This window comes from Pinus tabuliformis, chromosome 2_1 (genome assembly GCF_031772625.1).
Source record: "Pinus tabuliformis cultivar Carrire ecotype Pingquan chromosome 2_1, CPIR1, whole genome shotgun sequence".
Taxonomy (NCBI): domain Eukaryota; kingdom Viridiplantae; phylum Streptophyta; class Pinopsida; order Pinales; family Pinaceae; genus Pinus; species Pinus tabuliformis.
In genome coordinates, this window is record NC_142299.1 from 136,488,403 (window position 1) to 136,501,241 (window position 12,839).

Genomic DNA, 12,839 nt, shown 5'->3' on the forward strand with positions numbered 1-12,839 from the left:
ACAAAAATGTGTTGTTGGTTTAACCATCACTTTGGAGTGTTAGCTAACTTGCTTTCCAGTTTGTGATGCATCTTTACTCGTGTGTTCCCTTCTAAGCCACATGCTTGCCTCTATGTGAAACTGCGGTCAAAGCGATACCATACGATCCACTACTGGGACTCCTACACCAAACGGTCTGAGGTCTAATTGGGACTTCCTACTGGAGAGATCCCCTGACTTGTTGGCAGGTCCAACACCATCAACATTTTTGGTGCTAGAAGGAGGGCTAGATGACAAGCTATGTCCTCTCATCCTGTTTTGAACCTTTGAACGTCTATCATGGAGTCTTGCAAACTCAACCCTCCATGATGTTTTTCACATGCCAACCTGTCCACATCACGAGGGAGTTCTTTGATCTTGTAAGGACCATGTTCAGACTATGTACACATTTTTTTTTTATCTATATCGGCATGCAAAGGAACATAGAATACCAAGTGTGAGGACCATAACTCTCCAGACTATATAATTTTTTTTTTATTTTTTTTTACAGCAAATACAACCAGAAAGAAACGCATTGAAATTCAAATTTATTTAACACACACATTCCTGCCACTCCTTTCAGGAAACATACGATGACATTTTCATACTTTTTAACTAAGATCAATAGTAATGAAATACATATGTACCGTTCACCAGAAGGCGAGACTCCACTTGCTATGTTGTTGTTGGTATTCCCTTGTAGCTGGTCACCTCCGCGAGTGAATGATGACGCCTTTATCTGAATGCGAAGACCCACCGGTTAACCTCCCAGCCTACTCCTTGGGTACTCTTATTCCCCGCGGACCCTCGAGCTGTAATGGGGTTGTACAATGGAGACAAGCACTAGCTAGTAGAGGAGAGCACACCTTGGCTCAAGAGTCCCCTCTCTAAATCCTCTACCTCACTAAACTCACTATAGCTTCGTAATCACTGCTCTCACAACATCTTATCCATCCAACAATAGGGTTCCCAAAAAGTCCCCTCTTCCATGGCTTGTCCCTTCTTTTATAGGAGTCCTCATAGGTGACACTTGTCATGTCATGCATAATTAATTATTTTTTTTATAATTCAATAGCTTGATTATTCACCCACCCATGTGTCATTCTCACATCAAGGGTCTCCCAAAATTATTTACTTAAATTTTTATTTAAAACTAATATTTTCCTCACCTCAACAAGATTCCTATTTCTTCTCCTAGTTGTCTCTTTATTCCCCCCTTTTATTCCTTGATTTGTGTTCATTACTTGAAGTCAATTAATGAGTCAAGATTTTATCCCCAATCTACTCCCTAATTTAACTCAAGTTATCTCCTAGATGGATATTCTTATGTTGGTTGTTGACACATGGAGCTTCTCTACATTTCTCTAAATTTAATTTATTATTCTCATTTTAATTCACCTTCTCCTTTCTTAATTATTTTTAAATTAGTTTAGGATTAATCTTTATCCTTACCATTATGTTTGTCTTTCCCCTTTTTCCAAATTAAACCACATAATCTTCTTAGTATTTTCCAAAATGGGAAGGGTAGAGTTTTTAAGGTACTCTATTTTAATTCTTCCTATGATCCTCCTTATTCCAAGTTTTATTTTTGATTTAATTACATTGGTCTCTAATCATCATTTACTCTTGATGTAAATTTACCTAGTTTTCATTCCTTGCTTATATTTATTTATTATTATTTATTTTTAATGATTCCAAGGATGCCAAGTTTGGTTGTGCCCTTCAAGAACTTCCCTAGAAGTTCCAAGGGTGCCACACCTAATAGCTTATTTGTAATGTCAAGGGGGCCAGTTTGGTTGTGCCCTTCAAGAACTTCCCTAGAAGTTCCAAGGGTGCCACACCTAATAGTTTATTTGTGATGCCAAGGGTGCCAAGTTGGTCGTGCCCTTCAAGAAATTCCCCTGAAGTTCCAAGGGTGCCACACCACTTGCCCTTCAAGCATCCAGTGATTACGAAGGGAAAATATAGTGCAACGTCATAGACCACTATCATCTCTTATGTTGCCTGCTATAGTGAGACTAATGGTGTCGGGGATCATCAATACAAACCTAACAGCGGATCACTCAGATCTATAATTTGCCGGATTCAGACAAATTTGAGGGCATTAATCAACTCAGGCAATTCTTACGGTTTACGGACTTCCTACCCAGAATTTGCAGCGACAGGTATGCTGACAGAGTGGATAATGTTAGCCCAACGGATGGGGTTCCGGCTCAGCCCATTGTTGACCCAAATGCCCTTGACTGTTAGCTCGCTGTCAAAAAAAAAATCTGAATCTATGTGCGTGATATGTGACAGGATGTAATGTTGATCGTATCTGGCTCTATATATAATGCCTAAGAACAGTTACTACTGTTAAGGCAGTGAAAATGGATATCTTCGTTCTCTCAGGACAGAGCAACATGTCGGGCAGGGGAGGAGTTCATGGTTCTCATTGGGATCATTTCCTTCCTCCAGAATGCAAAGCACACCCTTCAATTCTCAGGCTCAACTCACATCTTCATTGGGAGCAAGCTCATGTTCCTTTGCATGCCGATATAGATAAACACAAAGTGTGTGGAGTAGGTCCTGGAATGATATTTGCAAACACTATACTGAAGCATTATAAAGATCCCGAAAAAGCTCATATTGGTTTAGTTCCCTGTGCCATTGGAGGTGCCGCGATCAAAGAATGGGAAAAGGGCAACACACTCTACAAGAATATGATAACTAGAACCAAGGCAGCTCTCAATCATGGAGGTGTTCTGAGAGCATTTCTGTGGTATCAAGGCAAAAGTGATACAGAATCTGAGAAGAATGCTAATAGTTATAAGCATAATCTTGAGAGACTTATCCATGATTTCCGCTCTGATCTGCAACATCCGGATCTCCTTTTCATCTAGGAGCTTTGAGAAGTTTCCATCATGTGGAGGGCAACACTTCAAGAACACTGCCAAGAACACCACATGAGTGACACCCAAAATGAGGGATTTTAAATGCCCCCAACGCACTCCTCAATCCTGATGTCTTCCTGGTCAAACTAGGAGCATTTCGTACCAGTTTCCCTGCTCTGAAAAAAGGGGAAACCAAGCAATGGGTTCCCCCATTCTTGGGAGCAGTAGTTCCTCTACTTTGTAGCTTCAAACTAGAGATATAGTCTTCATGAAACCAAAATTCAGGAAATTTGGTGTTGGCTAAACTTGCATTCATAGGATAATTTTCTAGACAACAGCAAGTGATCAAAGCATCGACCGGTTGTTTGTAGGCGGCTCCCTCTCCCCTGTTACTACCCTTGTCGACAACGACATAGATGCGGTAAGAAATGACTACCCGCTTGAAGATTTTAGAAGTCGAAGCTAGGGATCTACCAAGCATGAGAATATTTCACTGGATTGTAATCAGCATTACTGTTAATTTGCTGGAAGTTCAGAGTTATTTCATCAAACGTAGAAAATCCAAATTAAAAAATGCTTTCCGTTACTAAAGGAAGAAGATCGATCTCTAGTGAGAGTATGTTTTGGTGAGAGTTTTGATGGGGTTTATTCTTATTCTTTTGACAAAATTTCTTTCGTGAGGAAGACAATCGATTCGAATGAGTGATGCATGGAGGCAGGCCTGAAACGCCCTGTTTTTCTTTGAAGTAGTGAAGAGGAAAAAAAAAAAAAGAGGCTATTTCGATAGCATTGATAGGACGATGATAAATTGAACACAAACAGCCACCATAATCCCTATGCTCCATTTTCATATATGCAACTGATAGTTCTTGCTTTTGCGTGATTATCTATTCTAGACAAATCTGCTTAGCAGTATTTCCAAAAACTGCATTGTGTTGCGATGGAAAATTGATTGTTGCCATATCAGCATGCCACGCAGAAGGTGATCAGGATGAAGTGCCCAAATATGAAATGCCACGGCAGAGGCAGGCAAAGGACTTAGAGATTCACAGCACATACGGTTATCCAGTGCTAGACACGATAACAAAACAAGGCAAACTGTGGTTTCAAGCAGCAGACAAGCAGTAGTTGAGACTAATAGATCTCCGTCTTCTGCCAATAACTTGGGTTCAGTTGCATTATGGAACACCGGAGCTCAGCGAAGTTGTCCGATAAACTCTGGAGATTCCAAACGCTCAATTTCTGGTAGTAATATGCCCAGTTCTAGGAATTATGAAGTTGTAGTAAAGGGCATTGAATCAATTTCCTTTGATATGGACAGGAGGCAGTAAGGTGTGGTGTTTATGGCAGGTTTTGCAAACCACTATTCATGTTTAAGCATTCGCAAATCCAGGAGCCTGTATTTAAATTTTAGAGGCCCTACACACGTATTTAAATGATGGTTTGTACTAAAGCATTTGTTGTTTAGGAGGCAGGAGTTTATTGGCCGTGTGATAAATAGAATATTATGAGGTGAATCTCATTTTCGTCCGGAAGATAGCTTGCCATTTAGTGGTTTAATCACAATTACGTGGGATAGGGGGTCAGGCTTTGATTGTAGAAGCCACAGACTTCAGAGTAGACACCAAAGTGCACACTTCATTTGAAAGGTGCCTTAAGCTCTATGGCTTTGCCTTTTGATCAACTATATCACGGAAGTTTGGTAAATATTTTCATGCCTTTCTTTAGACACTGAAAGTCATTATTCATATTTAAGCTGTTATCTAAAATTGAAGCTTTTGCATCAGGTTACAGGATATTTAACTTTGCCTCTTCTCTGATTTTAGTATTTAGGTCGAAAAATTTGCAAGGGACAGATTTGTAGAAAATAAGCTTGTTTTGTGATAAGGCTGGTTGTATTGCTATTGAATGCTTTTTTTATAAAACTCGATCATTTATAAATTGTAGCTTTGGACATCATATAAAAAAAAAAAAGGCATAATTTTCATATTTAACATTCAAGTTTTAATCAATATGAGATCAGACTTACTAAATGACTTATCTCAAATAGAATTTTCTCAACAGTCTAATTTCTGAATAACTTAGCCCAAATAGTCCCTCTGCTGGATGAAGTACTCCATGAGCAGTTAGTCTTTTTGCTGAGTAAGTTATCCCAAGTATTCTCCTTGCTCAATAAAATATTCCATTTCACAATTTGCTTTTTGTTGAATAAATTATCTCGCCAGTCTCTTCGCTTCCTCTTTGTAGAATAAATTATCTCGACCGTCTTTTTGCTAACAAATCCCCTCAAATAGTCTCATGGCTAGGTTAATTATACCATGAGCAGTTCAGTCTCTTTGCTGAATAACTTATCCCAAGTAGTATCTTTGCTTATTAAGCACTCCATTTTCAACTGTCTCTTTGCTGCATAAATTATTTCGAGAGTCTCTTTCTCAAAGTTTCCATTTCTCAACGGTCTCTTAGCCTGCATAAATTATCTCGAGAGTCTCTTTGCTACATAAATTCTCTCAATTATCTCAGGAGCATCTTTGCTGAATAAATTATGCCAAATAGATATCTTTTTCTCAATTTTCTCAAAGGGTCTTTTTAGCTATTAAATTATCTCTTAGCAGAATAAATTATCCCAAAGAGAACTGACTTTTAGCTGAATAAATTATTCCAAAGAGATAACTTTTCCCCAAAGAGAGAACTGACTATTCATTATTCCAAAGAGAACCTTTTCCCAAGGGATAACTTTTCCCCAAAGAGATAACTGACGCTTTGCTGAAAAGTTTATATACATTTATATTGTATTAGTTCATGATTGAATAATATAATCATGATTCAAGTTGGTGTGTAAAGAAAAAACATGTCTTCTCCTATTTTCTATCACAAGATGGATGACACAAGGGCCTAAATTTTTTTTAAGGTTAATGATCAAACCAAATCTTTTCCAAATTTACAATCCACGTAAGTGTGCTAAAGAGTTACATCTAGTATGTTAAAGAAAGTTTAAAAGCCAAGTATAAGTGTATAAAAATGGAATTGCACAAACATGCCCAAGAGGTAAAATAAGACTTCTTATAATTAATCAATAAGATCACATGGTGAGGTGATATAAATTAAAGCTTGATTTGTGTATTTATACACAAAACAAGTGAGGCATCCTTCCATGGGAGTTAAAGAGTGCTAAAAAAAAATGATGTGGAAGAAATATCGTTGGACAATATAATATTGCTATATGTCTATTCCAAGCATATGGTAATACACTTATGATATACCTCAATACACTTATGATATAATTCAAAAAAGAGTAACGATATTTGATATAATGAGGGTTTCGCATATAATAATTTATAAAATAGGAATTATAGTCTTTTCAATATAATTTATATCTATGTTACAAATGTGATGTCGTATTACTATAATTTGTTTATGGAAGTTAACTTCTATCTAACTTAATCAATTAAACTAAGATTTTGTAATCCTGAGTAAAATATTCTTGATTTTGCCTTTCTACCATAGAATATTTGAAACATATCCCTTGACATCTATGCTAGAAGGTGTCAACACTTAAAATTGTATTTTCTTATAAAAACTTTTCAGTTTTGTTTAATTAAGACTTTTTGAATTTTGGTATATTGTTTCTATTGTTGGGTGATTATATTATAAAAATTTTATAAATTCTCAAGATTTAACAAGTCTTTTGTGTGTTATGGTCATTTTGGTTTTCTTCTCTATGATATATATATATATATATATATATATATATATATATATATATATATATAGATATATATATAGATATATATATATATATATATATCTATATAGATATATATATATATATATATATATATATATATATATATATATATAGATATATATATAGATATATATATATATATATATATCTATATAGATATATATATATATATATATATATATATATATATATATATATATATATATATATATATATATATCTATATAGATAGATATATATATATATATATATATATATATATATATATATGCTAGATAATGTTGCAGGCACATTACAAGGTTTTGAGCAATGCGTGAAAAAAAAAAAAAAAAAAAACCCTTGAATACAATTTTGGTGCAGCTTTTGTGTTTCTTTTCGGAATTTTGTAATAAATTTTAGTTGAAATGGTGAGTTGTTATTAAAAACGAAACATGGTGAAAGAAACGAAGAAGACCGAATGAGGAGAGGTGGAGATATCAATATATCTCTAGATATTTTGCAATTGCATTCATGTAAGTGTATTCAAGTACTCATGCAACCATATATTGAACTTTAGGTCTAGATAATGTTAAAAAATAGGAAAAGAGATTTTAGCGTGTCCATATAATTACTTTTGAAGTGCTTGTGTTTCAATATGTAGGGCAGAATCCCTAATGTGGTCAACGAAATTTTTATTTAGCCCAAATTGTATTTAAAGGAAGCTTCCATGAAGGTTGTTAAATGTTTATTTAAAGTTTATATGAAAGTTGTTGAAAATGATGGCTTGGAAGTATTTGCCAAAGTTATAGAAATTTAAGAAATATATTTGTTAGTTTAAATGCTTATTTAATGAAAGTTTACATGAACATTGTTGAACGAGAGTTGGAAGTTTATGAGCAAAAATTATGGAAGTTTATGAGCAAAAGTTATGTTTATGAAATATTTTGTTGGTATGTACTGAGTAGTATGTTTAACTTTATTGAATGAGGATAAATAAAGTGATACATGGTTATGGTTCTGAGTTCCAAATGTGGCATAAATACACCATGAACAAAAGGAAATACTGTAGATTTGGTTGTTCAAGGGATCTTCGTTTAACAATAGAAGCTCCTGATGACACAGCCCTGCATTTATGCCAGGTAAACTTACTGATTTGACTGAATTCTCTGACCACCCATTCTATCTGAAGTTCTGTTAAGTAGGTTACATTCCTAATATATTCAATTTCTGATTAGAAATATCTTATATATATTGGGTAAGGAATGCAGCTTTATTCTAGTTTGCTCTCTTCTTTTGGCATGCTGTTTCAAAATTTAAACTTCTATTGAGATGCACATTGGTCTAGATATCTCTTTTATCTTTGAGGATTCAATTATGGATGAATTCTGATTTTTAAATGATTGGTGCAAGCCTTGTATTACATATCATTAGATTCAATAGGATTAAATGAAGATAGGCCCCAGATAGCCTCACTCGCTTACCCTAGCGAAAGGAAGTAGGGTAGCTGGGTTTGAAGGGATGAAGGTTTGGACTACTCATTCATTGCAAGTGATGATTACGTTCTATGTAGTTAACATCTTATTTTATCTCTAGATAGTGTGTACCATTAGGTATCCACTAGAAAGGAGTGGTATGCATTATTTTAAAGTGCTAATGGTAGTTGTACAACTTTGGACTTTCAGAACATGGATCATGAAGGTAAATCAAGTCTCTAAGAAGGTGTAGCAGGCATTGTTAGGTCGCCCTAGCAAGCAGTGGCATATGTTTATTTTCAAAGTACTGATTGTAGTTCCCAACAAAAATTGAAGATTTAGAACATGGTAAACAAAGGTGGATTACGTCATAGGTGAAATATCAAACAATAATTAACACAATTATTATTGACCATTACAAATATTGAAGTCCAAGCTTAAGGTGGGTAGTTCCTCCTATGAAAAAGGCATAGACATCCCCTATGAATTTGAGTTAATACAAAATTATTGCTATCTTAATTTCATGATTGAATGAATAAAACTAGAGAGATTTCTCCTAAATTAGTCAATTTGTAAATTGAATGAAGGTGGGTGTTATTAATTGTTGCTTTAATTAGTTGGGATTTTGATTATGATGATTTTGTTGGAAAAGTTTATGTATGACGCTTCCTTTAACTATTAATTTTAATAATATCTATAATGTATGTTTTGTACATTTATATAAAAAGTGGGTTGCAATGTTTCCCAAATATAGTCCTTCAGTTATAACGGAATTCGTGTTATAGATACCTTGGGAAAATTTTAACCTGCCCACCAGAAGGTTGGCAAGAGTTTCAGGAAGGGTTCCTAAGATTATGTGTCGCCGTTTCTCCTTTATGTTCTAAGGACTTCGGGACGAAGTCCATTGGTAAGAGGGGGAGTATGTAGTGCCCACTCTAGCTTCCTAACCCTAATACGACATTATCTTAGACACTCTATTCTTCGAGGACCTCAGATTGAAGATCTGGACCCATGACACTATTATTAGTGATTGAGATATTCATGGTTGTGATGTTTATGAATGCTATCCATTGATATTATGGTAGCATGAATGGTTATGTATCTCTATCAGTATTCTCATGATTTCAATATTAATAGTTAAGTGGTCTCTATTTGAAATTATGATGAGGGTAGTAAAGAATATGTATGCGCTCTACTAAAGGCTTAATGAGGATAAATTTTATGGATAGGTATATTTCTACGATGTTACGATGTTGATAGCTTAATTAATATGTATGTTTCCATTGATGACTATTGATGATAGCCATAAGGGATGTGTCCCCTATGTTACCTACTTCCTTTAGTTCAGACTTACAATGGACAATGATGAGAATGACCAGGAATTGTTAATGATGCTATTATGATAATTGACTAACATTGAGAAACCGTGTTACTGATGATTATTGAGTATGGCAGGGAACCATAAGAGGCACTCGCATATGACATGTCGATGACACCTGGTTTGATGAAAATTTATATTACTTTATCTGTGAAAGTCTAAGTCGATCTTGGAATTTGCCATATATGTTTAACTATATTCTGATGATATATTAATGGTTGTAGGCACAGATTAGTTGCTTGACCGAATGACTCACATATGGGTGATGGGGTTGTACAAGTGGATGGAACTACATGGGAGGGGTGGGACAGAGTCCCTGATCTCACCCACTAGCACTCCCGCCGTGACTTGGGCTGGAAGGGTTGAAACACCTTCGCCTTGAAGATCACGATGCCATGAGGGTAGGTTCCAAAGTTGGTTTGCTCATGAGGACTTTACCGGGGGGCGCGCATCAAGGCAGATTCCTTGATCCCTGACACCATTAGTCTCACTGTAGCAGGCAACATAAGAGATGACAGTGGTCTATGACGTTGCACTAAACTTTCCCCTCGTAATCACTGGATGCTTGAAGGGCAAGTGGTGTGGCACCCTTGGAACTTCAGGGGAATTTCTTGAAGGGCACGACCAACTTGGCACCCTTGGCATCACAAATAAACTATTAGGTGTGGCACCCTTGGAACTTCTAGGGAAGTTCTTGAAGGGCACAACCAAGTTGGCACCCGTGACATCACAAATAAACTATTAGGTGTGGCACCCTTGGAACTTCTAGGGAAGTTCTTGAAGGGCACAACCAAACTGGCACCCTTGACATCACAAATAAGCTATTAGGTGTGGCACCCTTGGAACTTCTAGGGAAGTTCTTGAAGGGCACAACCAAACTTGGCATCCTTGGAATCATTAAAAATAAATAATAATAAATAAATATAAGCAATGAATGAAAACTAGGTAAATTTACATCAAGCGTAAATGATGATTAGAAACCAATGTAATTAAATCAAAAATAAAACTTGGAATAAGGAGGATCATAGGAAGAATTAAAATAAAGTACCTTAAAAACTCTACCCGTCCCATTTGGAAAATACTAGGAAGATTATGTGGTTTAATTAGGAAAAAGGGGAAAGACAAACATAATAGTAAGGATACAGATTAATCCTAAACTAACTTAAACCTAATTAAAAAAGGGGAAGGTGAATTAAAATGAGACTAATAAATTAAATTTAGAGAAAAGTAGAGAAGCTCCATGTGTCAAAAACTAACATAAGAATATCCATCTAGGAGATAACCTGAGTTAAATTAGGGAGTAGATTGGGGATAAAATCTTGACTCATTAATTGACTTCAAGTAATGAACATAAATTAAGGAATAAAAGGGGGGAATAAAGAGACAACTAGGAGAAGAAATAGGAATCTTGTTGAGGTGAGGAAAATATTAGTTTTAAATAAAAATTTAAGTAAATAATTTTAGGAGACCTTGATGTGAGAATGACACATGGGTGGGCGAATAATCAAGTTATTGAATTATAACAAAATAATTAATTATGCGTGACATGACATGTGTCACCTATGAGGACTCCTATAAAAGAAGGGGCAAGCCATTGGAAAAGGGACTTTTGGGAACCCTATTGTTGGATGGATGAGATGTTGTGAGAGCAGTGATTACGAAGCTATAGTGAGTTTGGTGAGGTAGAGGAATTAGAGAGGGGATTCTTGAGCCAAGGTGTGCTCTCCTCTACCAGCTAGTGCTTGTCTCCATTGTACAACCCCATTGCAGCTCGGGGGTCCGCGGGGAAGAAGAGTACCCAAGGAGTAGGCTAGGAGGTTAACCGGTGAGTCTTCACATTTGGATCAAGTGCGTCATCATTCACTCGCAGAGGTGACCAGCTACTAGGGAATACCAGCAACAGCAGAGCAAGCGGAGTCTCGCCTTCTGGTGAACGGTACATATGTATTTCATTACTATTGATCTTAGTTAAAGGTATGAAAATGTTAGGGTATGTTTCCTGAAATGAGTGGCAAGAATGTGTGTGCTAAATAAATTTGAATTTCAATGCGTTTCCTTTCTAGTTGCCATTGCTGGTTTTTTTTTTTTTTTTTTTTTTTTTTTTTTTAAATGTGTACATAGTCTGAACATGGTCCTTACAGATCTCTTGTCTAAATACATGTATGATGATGAAGGCACAGTGGCCTAGCCTGTGTTCTTACATGACTTCCTTGCCATGCTTCATGAGGATGAAGAATGTTCTAATGAACAGGCCAGTCTGTTGCTTGCATACATACTTCGCGAATCTCCACTACGGTGGTTGTGCAACCTACCAGCTAACAGCATGCACTCACTTGAGCACTTTTGTGATCTCATTGAAGATACTTTCCATCATTTTGATCCAGAGCATCTTGACCACCAACTGTTACAACAATGAAAGGCTCCGCATGAATCACCTGATGATTTTTTCCAGCGCTTCCGTGTTTTGCAGTTTCAAGCTCCAAAAAGCGAGATGGAGTTTCAATATCTCATTGATAGACTTGAGTATTGCCTTATCAAATATGTCAAACCGAAGAATAAATATGAGCCCAAGCCTTGCTCATCATACTTTAGTGATGGAGCTGCGCAATCACAGACGAATGCGGTCACTGTCACAAGTGACTGTCCATCATCCCCTCATCAAACAGCTCCACCATTGTAGAGTGATGTGGGAGAATAGGCAAACACATCAGTTCAATGGTCACATCTTACTAGCATCACTTCACTTAATTTTCGTGCAGATTCGGTTATGATTTCATTTAGTTTTCATATGCATTTTTTTACCACAACCTCTGTCTCCATACTCGGATGATACTGCCTTGTGTTCTTCCATTTCGGACTCTACACTTGTTGTGAACGAGGATCAAGACATTAATGGGGTTGGTGTTGCACGACCAACACACGTTGTCATTCATGAATAGTATGACTGGGAGCTTGAGCATCAACACTCGACGAACAATGACTCCCTTCTGTCCAAGCCTCCTCTGTTATTTCCTGACATCTTTGGTGAACCTGCCATCCATGATTTCACATGTGTATCTTCATCTACGGATGCACCCATTTTTGATCGCACACATAGGATTTTAGTCCATCATCCGATAACGAAGAGGATAAATTATTCATTGAAAATCCACTTGAATTTTCATCTGCCTTTTCCGGAAACACAGAGGATGGATTTGTTCTCTTCTCATATACCCCTCTATTTTATTTATCAAATCATGAGGATACCGATGAAATCATTGATTTTTCTGATCACAGTTGTTGTGATCCATTTACTCCCATATTCAACCATAATGATGATACTATCACAGTTGATTTTTCGAAGCCACCTGTTTATGATTATCTATCTGACGACG

At 36.3% G+C, this 12,839-nt stretch overlaps 1 pseudogene; it reads left to right on the forward strand.

Moving 5' to 3' along the window:
* The first annotated feature begins 2,114 nt into the window (after positions 1-2,114).
* Positions 2,115-2,900, forward strand: LOC149199139 (putative carbohydrate esterase At4g34215 pseudogene; annotated as a pseudogene).
* Positions 2,901-12,839: the final 9,939 nt, after the last annotated feature.